Raw genomic sequence first — 16,461 nt, 5'->3', positions numbered from 1 at the left:
GATTATGAAAAACGATAAGCTAGAAAAATAATTATTAGTGAAAAAAGAAATTTGTGAAATCGAGTGATTTCGCTAACTAAAATCGAGAAGAGTCAACGAATTCAGTTACAACTGAGATACTTCCCCTTTTTGCTTACGTCATGTGGCGCAATTCAAAATGTTGGATGCATTTCTTCCCCTATATAATCGTTATTGAAAACTGTTTATCACTAATAAAATTTTTTTTTACTTTATTGTTCTTCGTAATTTTTGGATATGTTATTATTTGCGACATGACAATTGCGTATGTACCATTTGTGTTACTTGAAATACAATATTTCGATTTTCGCTGTAGCATAAGTTCTTGATGAGCCGTTCCATATAAGTTATTAAATTTACCAAATTTTCATTACTAATGATTACTATATTGACCAATTTCTACTGTACACTCTTTAACCCTTATCCTTGAGTGGCCTCTGGGCCTTGATAATGTGGTGATGCCTTTGTAAAAAAAAAAAAAAAAAGAAAAAAAGCTCATGTGTGTTAGTCTCCGCATTCAATGGTTTTCCTTAATATTTTGAGTCGTTTCCATTATTGATATACGTTGTATCTTCTCAGCCATTCCCTTGATTTCAATCTCTTCCATTCTTTTTTTAAAAGGTTTTCGGTATTGTTCCTAGTGCTCCTACTATTAGTGAATTATCATGGTAATATTGTGGGGCTATATAACATGTGGAATGTAAATCCTCTATAATATAAATCTTACCTGTCTGTTTAAATATATGTACGTATGTATGTATGTATGTATGTATGTATGTATGTATGTATGTATGTATGCCTAAAACGTTTGACAGAGGTGACGCATTTTCATGAGATCAGTATCGTTTTGAAGCTCGACCCTTCGGACGACAAATATCGAAAAATTGGTTAAAAACATTACTTCCTTCACCCTCAACTGGGCACTTTTCTACAAGAAGGGTCGCTTTTTTTCGCCGATATTTTCAAAAGTCATCCCTTCTTTTCGATTGTCTAGCCTTAATTTAAACCTTTGTCACTTCCGGTTTGGCGATGGGTGCAACAGCAAAGACGTCACGTTTTTTTGTTTTTTGTTTTTTTTCTTGAATTCTTTTCCTCTTTCGCAGTACGGGTTTGAGCCTGCCTACTTGCTACCACCTTTTTTTTCTTTTTCTTTTTTTTTGCTCGAAACACACCTCCAAACACCCGGGCAACGCCGGGCACCCAGGCTAGTGTATGTATAAAATATTCTGCAGTGTCTCTACATGTTTGCGTAACAAAAACATTTGGAATCATACAACGTCTCGTTTGTGTCACTGCATGTGTGGAGAGTATTTTACATATACATTAATAGCATACACTGTGTCATCGTTTCTTCTTCTTCTTCTTCTTCTTCTTCTTCTTCTTCTTTTTCTAAACAACGCCAGATAAAGTTTATGATTTCATAATCTTTTATTCTTCAACTAGCCTGGGTGCCCGGTGTTACCCGGGTGTTTCGAGGTGTGCGTTGAGTTTTGTATGTTTAATTTTAATTTAAGTGATTATGTAAAAATAATTTCATAAAATCAATCGTTGGTTCTTTGATACGACAGGGACGCGTTCAAAATGAATGTTTTCGAGTCTCTAACAATCAGTCGATTTGACTAAAAAATGGGCAATTTCACCGATATTGATGGCAATAAAAGTATGGGTAGGTGGAACATTTGGTGATCGTCAGTCCTGGACAACGTCAGGTCTCCTTGCTAGTGTATATATAAACAAAAAGAGAAAGCCTTGGACAAAGTAAGAAAGATAAGGAGAAAGATATAAAGCGGAAGAGTGTGTGTGTGCATGTGTATGTGTGTATGCACACACACACACACACACACACACACACACACGCACACACAGAGTTTATGATTTCATAATCTTTTATTCTTCAACTAGCCTGGGTGCCCGGTGTTACCCGGGTGTTTGGAGGTGTGTGTTGAGTAAAAAAAAAAAAAAAAGTTGTAGTCGGCAGGCAGGCTTGAACCCGTGATGCGAAGGTGGAAAAGAAAGTGGAGGTGTGTGTAAGGGTGTTGGTTGAGCAAACAAAAAAAAAATAGAAGGAAAATTGCGAGTGCAAAAGAAAAAAAAAAAAAGTTGTAATAGGCAAGCAGGCTCGAACCCGTACCATGAAGGAGGAAAAGAATGTGAAAAAAGAAAGTGACGCATTAGCTGTTGCACCCATCGTCAAAGTGAAGTGACATAGGTTTAAATTAAGCCTTGAATTGAAAAGTGGCGACAACTTTCGAAAATATTGGCAAAAAATCCCACCCCTTCCTGTAGAAAAGTTCCCAGTTGAAGGTGAAGGAATTAATGTTTACGGCCAATTTTCCCATATTTATCGTCCGAAGGGTCAAGCTTCAAAATGATACTGATCTTGTGAAAATCCGTCGCCTCTGTCGAAAGTTTTTGCGAAACATACAAACATACATGCATGCATTCATACATATATTTAAACAGACAGGTGAGATTTATATTATAGACTAGCAGGGGTACCCGGCGTTGCCCGGGTGTTTAGAGATGTGTGCGCTTGGGCGGGGGGAGGGGGGGTAAATCAAAGCAAAAGAATAATCCAAGTAATAAACCCTGTTTAAATATTATATAAAAAGAAACAATGTTAAAACTTCTTAAAAAATCGTTGTCCAGGTGTTTGTTTCGGAGGGGGGGGATGGAGTTTTTAAAAAGTTTTGGTAGGTAGGATCAAACCTGAAGCCTTGAAATGAAGTTGGAAAATAAAGTGTGAAAAGGACGTGACACGTTAACTTCTCCGCCAGCAAAAAAGAGTAATTGAAATACGTTTCAATTTATTTAAGTAGAAACAGAATTGACAGGTGTCCGCACTTAATGACTTAATGAGGTCACATATTAGTAGCGGAGTTAATTTTTATTGCGGGACAGTTTTTTAATGAGGTCAAATAGAAGTAGCGAGGAATTAACATTTACTGCAAGGCAATTTTTTGGGGTTTGTTTATCCAAGTTTGGCTGGTTTTGTTTTCCCATGATGTTGGGGAGAAACCAGCTCCCCATAAAAAGGGGATTGTCCAAATTGAATAGCAATTGTCTGATATAAGGAGAAACTCCGTGTTGATCAAAGCTGATTGCTTCTGGACATTCCCGGCATGATTGCCAGGAACAATGTGTATTTATTTGCTTCCCCACTGAGCAAATTAGGCACAAGGCCGTTTTTTAATGTGGAGAGATTGAGGAAATGGGGACCAGCTCCCTGGAGAGTAGGGAAGCTTGATAGTGAGAATTGGTATGAAGGGTTTCTCCTACATTGACCAATAACTGATTGCCATAAGAGTAATGGTCTTATATGTGGGGTTGCCCCCACTTATGGTCTTTGATTGCAGTATCTGCTAGAACAGATACTACACAAAGGTGATTTGATCTTGGCTAAAAGATCAAGCTCGTCAAATCAGTTTCGCTTTTATATGAAAAAGCCGAATGAACATGCGTCGATAAAAAAAAATCTCAAAAATAGTGCATAAAAGTTGGGCAGGTTAAAGATAGCCGCGACCCCTGTTCTTAAGTCGTAGATATTATGATTTAGACAACATATAAAAAGTTTTAAGAAGGAGTGAACCGACCAATCGCCCCCCCCTCTGGAAAAAAGCCTTTTGCAGACATACACAAATAGTGCACACACTAACACACATTTTGCCTTTTATATATATAGATTATTCTGTCATGATTGCAATTTCACCGTTGTCTAATTCTTTATGCCTCGACAACTTATATCAAATAGATTTCCTCATTCTATGTCCTTTATTCTTATGACTCTTCAACACAACTAACTAAAACTCCACGTCTATATCTAAAACTATCTTTCTAATTTATTACATCATCATCTAATGTTTGTCACATAATCCATTTGTTATTATTCCCACATTCCAAACTGGCCTCTTGATTCCAAATTCCTCTTCCAAGTGAAATCATAATTGTCAGAATAAAATTCCATTCTATCAAGTTAACATGCATAGTTATTGTTTATAAATACTTAATTCTAAAATACCTATTTTAGGTGACATTCCATTTAAACTTATGAAACATAATCATAATAATGATCGACTAGTTTATTTAACCACATTGCCCGGAACCAACAACAACAACAACAACAACATATTATTATTATTATTATTATTATTATCATCATCATCATCATCATTATCATTATCATTATCATTATTATATTTATTATTATTATTATTATTATTATTATTATCATCATTATCATTATCATTATTATTATTATTATTATTATATTTATGGCTCACAAGAAGCTTTCGCACAGGCCATCAAAGACCTTTTCTTGAAAACAACCTGTGGTGTTCCCTGGAAGCTGAGTGACAACAAATCTCCCCAGATTTCCAGTACTCTCCACCTCTTTTGATAACATTTGCAAATAAATTTGTGTTATCGCAATAGCCGCTTACCATTGATTTCTCACTGGCAGCGGCCATTGATCTCCACTGGAATTTGAGTGGCAATAAGCTTCCTCAAGTCCCAGTTCCCTTTCGCACTTGTCCAGCTTATTATTATTATTGCTGTTGTTGTTGATGTTGCTGTTGTTGTTGTTGTTGTTGCTGTTGCTGTTGTTGTTGTTGTTGATGACGGCGACGATGACGACAACAACTTTGCAGTATTGTGATGCTTTACACTGGCTGCTCTTTCATTCAAAAGTTTTACACCAAAGTTAGTGAGCATGTTCGAAAGAATCAATTAGATGGAGTGCATCTTTTTTTATAAATCACTTCTTAACACTCGTGGGGAGGAGGTGGGGATTACTTAAGACTTCAACCCAGTCACGATGAAAACAATCTTTCCTCATAGAGTAAATAAAAGATTCAAATTGAGATATAGCTTTATTTGATGAAGAAGAGTTCACTGATCCTAGTGGTTATTATTTCTGTCATTTGTTTTATTATGCAACTAGCTGTATATAACGGGCGTTGCCAGGTAAAAAAAGAAAAAAAAAACCATATTGCCGGGTTTAGTCACGTATGATTTAAGATACACCTAATATCCTAAGTTTTTACGATTTTCCTGAAAGCTGATCATAGTCATCTTCATCTATGAATTTCAAACAGGGAAATAAACTCTCATAGCTTAAAGGGAAATAACTCATAGGTTAAATGAAAACTTACTTCCATTTTTAAACGCACCTGATGTTGCTTATAATAATAATAATTTTCTAAGCAATCTTTGCCCTTATGATCTGAGCCAGTACACATGAGACAATTCCTTTTAAGGTTAAAATTCCTTGTATTCATTTGTTTCTTTATATGGGCATCAGGATATTCTTTACAACAACTAAACTGAAGACCAACTACTCAAAACAACGAGGTATTACAAAAAGGCTGATTGGGAAGCCATCAGGGAGCTCATCAGAGATGCCCCATGGCAAAATATCTTTACTCTTCCAGCGGAACAGTGTGCAAATGAGACCACTGAATGGTTCAAAACTGCTATTGAAGCACATGTTCCCGCACGGAAATTCTATAGCAAGCCCCACTCTCCCCAATGGTTTACTTCTGCTTGTGCAGCTGCCATTTGTCAAAGGCAGCATGCGTTCTGCAGATTCAACCGACATAAGTCCAGCTCAAATAAACAGAAGTTTATAGAAGCTAGAAATAATTGTAAGAGAGTGATAGAGACAGCTAAGACAGATTACTCTGAAACCACCAGAAAGCGCATCGAAGCACAGAAATTAGGAACCCGGGATTTTTGGAAAATCTACAACAGCATAGTTAATAATGGACAGTCAACTATTCCCCCACTAACAAACAATCATGAGGTTGCTTGCATGGCAACTGACAACTGCTTGCCAGTCGGTTTGCCTCAAACTCCACACTGAACTCGGTACACCACTCACTCCCTGATTTTCCTCTGTGAACAGACGCCACACTAGACGATTTGAAAATCACCCCTTCTCAGGTACATGCTATTATAAAAAACCTAGACACCTCAAAAGCATGTGGACCAGATCTCATCCCGGCTGTGCTATTAAAAAAATGCTCTGCCAAGGTTGCTCCAGTTCTGTCCAAACTTTATAATAAATGCCTTAATGAATCTTGTTTTCCCGACTGCTGGAAAACCGCCTCTGTGGTACCAGTCTTCAAGAATTCTGGTGAAAGAACTGACCCACTAAATTATCGCCCCATTAGCCTCCTCCCGCTTTTCGCCAAAATATTTGAGTCCTTAATTAATCAAGCCCTAGTCCAGCACCTAACAGCTGCCTGACTGACAAACAATATGGATTCAGGCAAGCCCGTTTAACAGCAGATATCTTAACTGTAGTTTCTGAACGTATATACCGTTCATTGGAGAAAACAGGGGAGGGTAGAGCGGTGGCCCTTGATATATCTAAGGCTTTTGACAGGGTATGGCACGATGGTCTTCTAAGGAAAATTAGATCATATGGAATCAATGGAAGAATTCATAATGTAATTAAATCCTTCTTAAGTAATAGAAAAATCAAAGTTGTCCTCGACGGTCGTACATCCAAACAATATGACATAAATGCGGGAGTACCTCAGGGGTCTATCCTTGGACCTCTATTATTCCTGATATTCATAAACGACCTCCCTGATAAAATTGTTTCGGACATGGGTATATTTGCCGATGACATCACTCTCTATAACAGATATGAGGGGAAAACAAATGAACACATATCCAAGGAAATGGCAGAAACACTAGAGGATGACCTCCAATCCGTAGTGGAATGGGGACAAAAATGGTTGGTCACATTCAATGCTGCTAAGACTAAGCTTGTTTCCTTCAATAACTACAAGAAACCTTCTCTGCCACCAATAGCAATGGCCAAGAACACATTGCCTGAAAGTACTTCTTTTAAACTCCTCGGCCTAACGTTTACAGGGAATATGAACTGGAATAGATACATTGAGAGCATTGCCAAGGCTGCTGCAAGGAAGGTTGGCTCCCTCTACCGTGCTAGAAAACTACTTACGCCTGACAGTATCCTATACCTCTATAAGGCAACCATTCGCCCATGTATGGAGTACTGTTGTCACATCTGGGCTGGTGCATCTGCTGCTTGTCTCTCGCTCCTGGACAGGGTTCAAAAAAGAGTCGCCAACCTGATAGGTCCTGAACTGTCATCTAGGCTTCAGCGTCTGTCCCATCGACGAGATGTTGCATCCCTCTGCCTGTTCTACAAATACTTTAATGGTGAATGCTCTGACGAACTGCAAACACTTGTACCTCCCCGACGTAACTACCCCCGACAAACCCGACAAGCTACTGTCTCATCCCTTTACAGTAGAGATCCCTAGGTGCAAGAAAGCCTTTTACTCCAATAGTTTCTTCCCCAGAACTGCGGGTCTTTGGAACTCCCTTCCGGGATTCTGCTTTCCCAACTGTAATGATATGCAGAAGTTCAAGTGTAATGTTAACAAACATCTTTCTACTCATCTCCCTTCATAATGACCCCGCTAATTAAGTCCCTAATAGTAGCCCCCTGCTTCAAAGTGGCACTGTGCCTTGTTTGGGGTGAAAATTGAATATAAAAAAAAAAAAAAAATCATGGAGTGACCTTCTCTTGAACAGAGTTTACAGTATGTTGTGGTAAAATTTTTCCAATGTGGAAGTATTTTTTTTCTATTTCTGAGAATCCTTTTTTCTTTAATATCCCAGGAACGTGGCTTAGTAGCATCTTTGCTTGTTTTGAAATGATATAAGTTTTTTTGTTTTTTTTAATACCGGTTTTCACTAATGTTTAATAGAGTCATTGTAGTTGCCAAAGATATCAGCTAGTGTCTTTTTTTTTTTTTTACATGGAAGTCACCACTTATCAAAGCCTGGAAGCCACTCGGGGATAAGGGTTATTGCGTGTAGAGTAATCAGTGGGATAGTATCATAGTGATTGTTAGTATTGGAGATTTGATAAAGTGTCTTACTTAAGGGGGCGGTTAGTCAGGAATTTGTTTATGTTGGACTTGAAGACATCTAAGTTGTAGTCAGATGGGAAACAGGCAGAGGGAAGAGAGTTCCACAGGTGTGCACTTCTAAGAAAGAAGCTTTGTTCATGGAATCTACATTTTGGTTTTGGTACAGCTAAAGAGTGCAGAAAATTTTTGACAGTGGTTTCAGCTAGACAGGTGTTTATCGTGAAAGATTGGCGATGGGGGGGGGCAGGGATTGGAGCTCAGACGAGCACCTGCCATGGAAGTAACGATAAAACAAAGACAGGCTCGCTACGTCTCTTCTGTGGGAGAGAGGTTGCAGAGAAGAGAAAAGGGCATCCCCCAGTAAGCCCTGAAGTCGAGTAATTTATGCCAATTTTGTGCACCAACTTCCTCTGAAGAAAACCTGATAACCTCGAAATAATTATACTGCTCACTCGTTTGAATCCTTTTGTGTTTGCTTTAAAAAGTTTAGATCATACGATGATCTGAGTTCTGACAAGTCAGCCCTCTTTTTAGACAAAAACTGCTTCACATTTGTGAAATTTGGGTCATACTTGGGTGATATTTCCAGTAACTGAAGATTTTGTCGACGATGTAAGGTATATCCATAAATTCATCCGTCAGCAAGCTTATCGCCACTGCGGAGCTACTATCCTCATCAGGGACAACTTTGCTTTCTCTGAGGAGACAGAGCTGATGCCATTGGCGAACTGAAATTCAAACGGATAAAATTTTATATCTTAAAGGGAAATAACTCATAGATTAAATGAAAACTTACTTCCGTTTTTAAAAGCAGCGGACGTTGATTATTTTAAAAATTAAAAATAAGTTTCATTGAACGTAAATAACTTGAAAATAAATAAATCAGCTTTATATAATATTTTTAAATAGAATACTTCAAACAATTCTATTACTAATTTTCATCAAAAATTTAGAGCTAATTATTAAAACAGATTTTGTTTAATGCAATATGCAAATGAAATAACCTCTTGAATGTTGATTCATAGAGTTCAAAATAGACTTTCGTAGCCTAGTGGGGGATGCCCTTTTCTCTTCCCTGCAACCTCTTTCTCACAGAAGAGACGTTGCGAGCATGTCTCTACTTTATCATTATTTTCGTGGCAAGTGCTCATCTGATCTCCAATTTATGCCCCCCACCCCCCACCCGCCACCTCGCCAAATTTTCACAAAAAACACTGGTCTAGTTGAAACTATCAATAATTTCCCCCACTCTTTATCTGTACCTAAACCTAAACATAGATTCCATGAACAAAGCTTCTTTCTTTCAACTGTATGCCTGTGGAACTCTCTTCTGTTTGTCCTGCTTTCCAGCTGACTACAATTTGGTCATCTTCAAGTCCAATGTAAACAAGTTCTTGCTGAGCCGTCCCCTTAAGTAATCCAATTTACAAAATTTCCACTACTAACAATTACTACGATATTATCCCATTGACTACTGTATACTCATTAACCCTTATCCTCGAGTGGCCTCCAGGCCTCCTATGTAATAAGAGTCCGTTTTCAGTATTAAAATTAATTTGTGAAACAGTGTACAATAATGTACCTATTTACTATGCCTCCCCACGGGACAGAGTTAGACACTGGGGTCGTTTTTTAACGTGGAGAAAAGGTACAAAAATAAAAATTGTCTCAGTCGTGAAGGATTTCTCCTCCACCGAAAGAGAACAAGAAAATGAAGTGCAGCATCTGAAGAACAGATGGTATTTACACAAGGCCGATTTTTAATGTGAGGAGTGAAGGGGAAATGGGGACCAACTCCCCGGGGAGTAGGGGAGCTGGATAGTGACAATTGGTATGAAGGGTTACCCCTACATTGACCAAGGTCTTATATGTTGGGTCGCCCCCACATATGGTCTTTGCTTGCAGTATCTGCCGGAACAGATGGTATTTATTTGCTCCCCCACCGAGCAAATTAGGCACAAGGCCGATTTTTAATGTGAGGAGTGAAGAGAGGGGGAAGGGAAAAAGGGGACCAGCTCCCGAGAGGTGGGAAATGGGAGCTGGTTAAAGGTCAGGCATGTGGGGTTGCCCCCACATCTGGTCTTTGCTAGTCATAGCTAGTCATAGCCAGTCATAGCTTGCAGTATCTGCCGGAACAGATGGTATTTATTTGCTCCCCCACTGAGCAAATTAGGCACAAGGCCGATTTTTAATGTGAGGAGTGAAGGGAGGGGGAAGGGAAAAAGGGGACCAGCTCCCGAGAGGTGGGAAATGGGAGCTGGTTAAAGGTCAGGCATGTGGGGTTGCCCCCACATCTGGTCTTTGCTAGTCATAGCTAGTCATAGCTTGCAGTATCTGCCGGAACAGATGGTATTTATTTGCTCCCCCACCGAGCAAATTAGGCACAAGGCCAATTTTTAATGTGAGGAGTGAAGGGAGGGGGAAGGGAAAAAGGGGACCAGCTCCCGAGAGGTGGGAAATGGGAGCTGGTTAAAGGTCAGGCATGTGGGGTTGCCCCCACATCTGGTCTTTGCTAGTCATAGCTAGTCATAGCCAGTCATAGCTTGCAGTATCTGCCGGAACAGATGGTATTTATTTGCTCCCCCACTGAGCAAATTAGGCACAAGGCCGATTTTTAATGTGAGGAGTGAAGGGAGGGGGAAGGGAAAAAGGGGACCAGCTCCCGAGAGGTGGGAAATGGGAGCTGGTTAATGGTCAGGCATGTGGGGTTGCCCCCACATCTGGTCTTTGCTAGTCATAGCTAGTCATAGCTTGCAGTATCTGCCGGAACAGATGGTATTTATTTGCTCCCCCACCAAGCAAATTAGGCACAAGGCCAATTTTTTATGTGAGGAGTGAAGGGAGGGGGAAGGGAAAAAGAGGACCAGCTCCCGAGAGGTGGGAAATGGGAGCTGGTTAAAGGTCAGGCATGTGGGGTTGCCCCCACATCTGGTCTTTGCTAGTCATAGCTTGCAGCATCTGCCGGAACACATGGTGTTTATTTGCTCCCCCACCGAGCAAATTAGGCACAAGGCCAATTTTTAATGTGAGGAGTGAAGGGAAGGGGAAGGGAAAAGGGGACCAGCTCCCGAGAGGTGGGAAATGGGAGCTGGTTAAAGGTCAGGCATGTGGGGTTGCCCCCACATCTGGTCTTTGCTAGTCATAGCTAGTCATAGCTTGCAGTATCTGCCGGAACAGATGGTATTTATTTGCTCCCCCACTGAGCAAATTAGGCACAAGGCCGTTTTTAATGTGAGGTAAAAACCAGCTCCCCTAAAAGGGGTCACTCTGGTTACCAAAAATAATAATTGTCCCAGTATAGAGGGTTTCCCCTCCATTGACTGGTACAAATTATCTTAAGTGCAGTATCTGCCGGAACAGATGCTACACTTTGATCTTGACCGAAAGGCCAAGTGTACCTTTTGTATATATCAACCAAATTGTGAAAAAACAAACAGACAGGAATACGACTATTATAATAGATATGGGTGATTGGTGATGATGTATGTCTGTGCGTATGGTTTTCTTTATTAAAGGTTATGATTTACTGCTATGTTTATGAAGTTTACTTCATTACAGCTGCAGATTTTATCTATTCGAAAACTTTGCTCTCTATAACACGATTCCATCCATCAACGAGCTTGTAAATGCATCGTTTGTAAAATTCTTTAGGTCTGGATGTGGAATATGAATCTAACTTATGTCCAATCTTCTCTTCAGATCACCGAAGTTAAGCAACGTTGAGCCTGGTCATTACTAAAATGGGTGACCAATTTGGGAATACCAGGTGCTGTATGTAGGAGGACACCTTTCTGCAAGAGTTGTAAAAACCTAACGTCTTCATCTCCCCTGACAGGGATATACATGTGATTGGGGACCGCTTCTGAATTTCATACTCCCATGAAACTTCCTCCTTTGGTGGAAGCCAGTTAAACCTGAATAGGTTTAGTGCCAACCGATACAATCTCTCCTAGTGATATTAACCAAAGGCTGTTTAAAATGGTTTTGTAATCCACAAAATAACTGATTATCTGAAAGAGCTAGTTATGGAGATTATGCAGGATGGGGTAAGATTTTCCAACGGAATTCTTCCAGGAAATCTTTAGTCAGCAGTGCTGCGTGATGATGAGCATTATCATGATGAAAGATGAGTCTTTTTCTGTTGACTAAAGAAGGTCGTTTTGAGGTCAACATAGGTGAGAATATTGCAGAGAAAAATACGAATGATATTTTATAGTAATCTGAATAAAAAAAGTTTTAAAATCAACCATGGTGATATACTTTAGCAATAAGACTGTGCATAAAATTCATTACAATGGCTTTTAAATGCTCTTTCAAACCGGCAAAACTTTTGTTTGTTTTCTATGCCCAAATTGTAGCAAAAGTCTTTCCAGACATTGCTATGCGTTTATTTTGGGATCGTGTTGGCTATATCATTAGAACCAGACAGTACAAAAACAGAAAAAAAAAAAAAGAAGCTGGTCTTGAATCAATGGAGTATCTATCTATCTATCTATCTATCTATCTATCTATCTATCTATCTATCTATCTCTCTATCTGTGTGTGTGTGTACACGCATGTGAGTTCATTCTCTACGCACTTGGAAACGGCTGGGCCTATATTTTTTAAATTTGACACGAAAGTACTTGATGTGTCTGGGAGTGTTCTTATGTAGGTTCTGTATCGGAAGACGTTTGATAAGTATTGAAAACCAAAAATCGGAAAAATTCTGATTAAAGAAGAAAGTCCGATTTTGACCAAAGTTAACACTTTTATACAACCTAACATCAAAAGTTCATTAAAAAAAGTTAATCACCGCACAAGCAGAAAGGTCCAGCCTATAAAATCAACTTTTATAAGACAGGTGCACATTCGAAATGAATGTTTCTTTTTAGAGCACAATTGAACCACGATAGTTGATTTTGTTTGTTTAACTTTAATTTAAGTGATTATGTAAAAATAATTTCATAAAATCAATTGTTGGTTCTTTGATACGACAGGGAGGCTTCAAAATGAATGTTTGTGAGTCCCTAACTAGATCAAGCAATCAATCGATTTTATTTAAAAAAATGAGCAATTTCACTGACATCGATGGCAAAAAAAGTATGGGTAGGTGGCATATTTGTTGATCCTCAGTCCCGGGCAACGTTGAGTCTCCTTGCTAGTGTGTATATATAAACAAGAAGAGAAAGCCTTGGACAAAGTAAGAAAGAGGAGAAAGATATAAAGAGGAAGAGTGAAGAGTGAAGATGGTGGTGTGTGCGCGTTTGTGTGTGTGTGTGTGTGTGTGTGTGTGCGTGTGAGAGAGAGAGAGAGAGGGAGAGAGAGAGAGAGAGAGAGATACAAAGCCAAATGGGGAGAGGAAAAGACAGAGATTGAAGAGAGTTGATTACTTGGTGACTGAAGGAGTTATCTATTTCATACCATTTCAAGGGCCAGGGTTCGAATCTGGGTAGAAAACTGAACAAGCTGGGTTGAGTAATTTATAAGTTTTAGTTTTACGCCATCTTTTATAATCAAATGCAGATAAGGTTTAGCCTACCTTTGTAATTAACTGCCAATATATACAGGGTGGCCGAAAAGTCCCAGGACACTATACATGTATTTTTAATAAAACACAGTATTTTTTAATGAATCACACAGAAAACATATATATTCAAAAACAAAAAAAGAGAACTTTATTAGAAACAAAGCAGAAAACAACTAGAGTAATTTAGTGGTCTAGGGGATCAGTATGTTGGCCCTCGTAGTTCTTGCACAATTCCATTCGCCTCCAGGTTCTTTGTGCCATTTTTTTTAGAGAATTCCTTGATACACTAGCAAAAGCTGCAATCAATCATATTAAACAGCATTAAAATATTAAAAATAGAGTGTCCTGGGACTTTTTGGCCACCCTGTATATATATATATATATATATATATATATATATATATATATATATATAAAGCTGAATGTGTGTGTGTGTGGTCACGAATAGGCTTCTATATGGTTGACTATTTTAAAAAACTGATTATATATAATGATAGAAGGTGTATCAAGACACAGAAATGGGTATGTTTGATCTGGCAGAACGGTGGTTCATTAAAATTGTGGGGTCTGCGTTCGCGCCCGGTCCACAAAGTATGGAAATAAAAAATTTAAAGAAAAAGTTTATAAGTGTTTTTGATATAGATGTACATAAGAATACTTTCATAAGTATGTTTTAACTTAAATAGGGATGGTATAATAAAATTGTGGGGTCTGCGTTCGCGCCTGGCCTCCATAGAATGGAAATAGGCACAAACTTCAATAAAGATTTTTCATATCTATCTGCGTAAGTATACTTTGATAATTATGTTTCAGTTTGAAGAAATATGGTATAATAAAATTATGGGGTGTTCGTTCGCGCCTGACCTCCATAGAATGGAAATATGTCACAAAGTTTAACAAGTTTTTTTTTTAATATAGATCCACAGAATATTGTGATAAGTGTTTCAGTGTGAACAGGTATGGTATAATAAATTATGGGGTTTATCTATTTTATTTTTACTTTCATCATATTTTGCTTTGGTTTTGATACCCACAAATTCGAAGCTATCTCTTTACAACCCTTCCTTTTCATAACCTATCATACTTTCATAAATCAGAGTCCATTTTCTATAGGCTGTTTTTGAACCCAATCAACGACAGGTACTTTTGCTAGTATATATATATATATATATATATATATATATATATATATATATATATATATATATATATATATATAGTCAACGTTATGCTTCCTATTAGTCAATGTTAGTTAATCCTTCCAATGTAAGTATCTTAAATAACTGATAATTACCATGAAGTAGCTTATATCTATTTACCTTCCTTTGTCAATTTATATGTCTGTTCATTTTAAGCTATTTAGTTCTATCTCTATATATACAAATCGTCTAACTCCCTCCCGACCACTCTCTCTCTCTCTTTATATATATATATATATATATATATATATATATATATATATATATATATATATATATACATACATATGTATATATTCACTTATATTTCTTTTTTATATATGCCAATCCTTATTTAAGAAGCTCAATGTAATTACAGAGCAATATAATGAATAAATGACAAAAGTCTACATTCCAAATTTCATGATGTTGACGATTAATTAAAGGAATAAACTGTAAGATGGTCATCATCATGAAATTGGAAATATAGAGTTTTGTCATTAATTCATTCATTATATATATATATATATATTTATATATATATATATATATATATATATATATATATATATATATATATATATATATAATGATTACTTCATTTAATCACATCAATTAATATACGGAGATACAATTTTATGCGTAAATTTTTCAGTATTTACTTCAACAGTGCTCGATCCATAGGTAGATTCAGCCACTCTGATGAGTCGTAGACGACGAAACACGTGTCAGTGGATAATTATATTTTAAAATTTAAAAATAATATATATACTGCTTCCCATGTGGGGCTACCAAATTGGTTAAAATGGAAAATTATCCCCAACTCGCATCTAGGTAAAAATGCGCTTTCGTAAATAATTGAATTCATTCAAAACATATCGCTAAAACCAAAACAAACATATATATATATATATATATATATATATATATATATATATATATATATATATATATATATAATATAAAGCTGAATGTGTGTGTGGGGGGGTGTCACGAATAGGCTCCTATATACCTATCATACTTTCATAAATCAGAGTCCATTTTCTGTAGGCTGTTTTTTAACCCAGTCAACGACGGGTACTTTTGCTAGTGTGTGTGTGTATATATATATATATATATATATATATATATATATATATATATATATATATATATATATATATATATATATATATATGTGTGTGTGTGTGTGTGTGTCAGTGGCCTATATAACGCCACAGGGGAAACAACCAAGCAAAAAAAAAAACCCTTAGCAAAATTCATCCCAAAGAAGCAAAACTAAAGCTGGCTTTCCAGGACACTATATATATAAATGTAGGCAAATTTGGGCATATTTTATTTGTTTGAAAATAGAGGTTCTTTTTTTTTTTTTTTTACCAATTGTCATTAAAATTTTAACCATAGAATAGTATTATAATCTTTAAAAAGCCTGCAAATTGTCATGTAGTTTCGTCCCAAAAGAACCAAAGATATGAGCATTTCAATATTCAATTTAGCTACGAGTATAAATATATCCATACATGTCACACGTTAAGGGGATCATCCATCATCCAGAGCCTATTTTTGGCACTTTTTTTTACAGCCAGAGAATGTTTCGGTAAAGGTGTAATATCTTTCCCCCTCAAAAAATCATTTAAAATCACCACTGTTTTCGAGGGTGCTGAAAACAAAAATAACGTTTAAAATTCCACGGAATGAGTAGGAGAAATAGCTTCAAAAAGTGGAAGATCCGTTTTCTTTATTGATTTAATATAAAATAAACCCCACTTTATGGCCATTTTTTTTTTTTTTAAGGGTGGTGTTTATTATGGTCTGGTAGACCAACACAAAACCTACCTTAAAA

At 37.3% G+C, this 16,461-nt stretch overlaps 1 protein-coding gene across 1 annotated transcript in view; it reads left to right on the top strand.

Moving 5' to 3' along the window:
- Positions 1–15,822: 15,822 nt before the first annotated feature.
- Positions 15,823–16,461, top strand: part of LOC145269502 (uncharacterized) — a 146,203-nt gene continuing 145,564 nt past the window's right edge. The window contains exon 1 of the mRNA XM_080125238.1: positions 15,823–16,461. This exon is cut by the window's right edge and continues 1,719 nt beyond it. The gene's annotated coding sequence lies outside the window, so the exon portion shown is untranslated.

The sequence above is a fragment of the Euprymna scolopes genome, chromosome 45, assembly GCF_053919585.1.
Source record: "Euprymna scolopes isolate OS-2025 chromosome 45, ASM5391958v1, whole genome shotgun sequence".
Taxonomy (NCBI): Eukaryota; Metazoa; Mollusca; class Cephalopoda; order Sepiida; family Sepiolidae; genus Euprymna; species Euprymna scolopes.
This window is presented reverse-complemented; position numbering and strand designations above follow the sequence as displayed.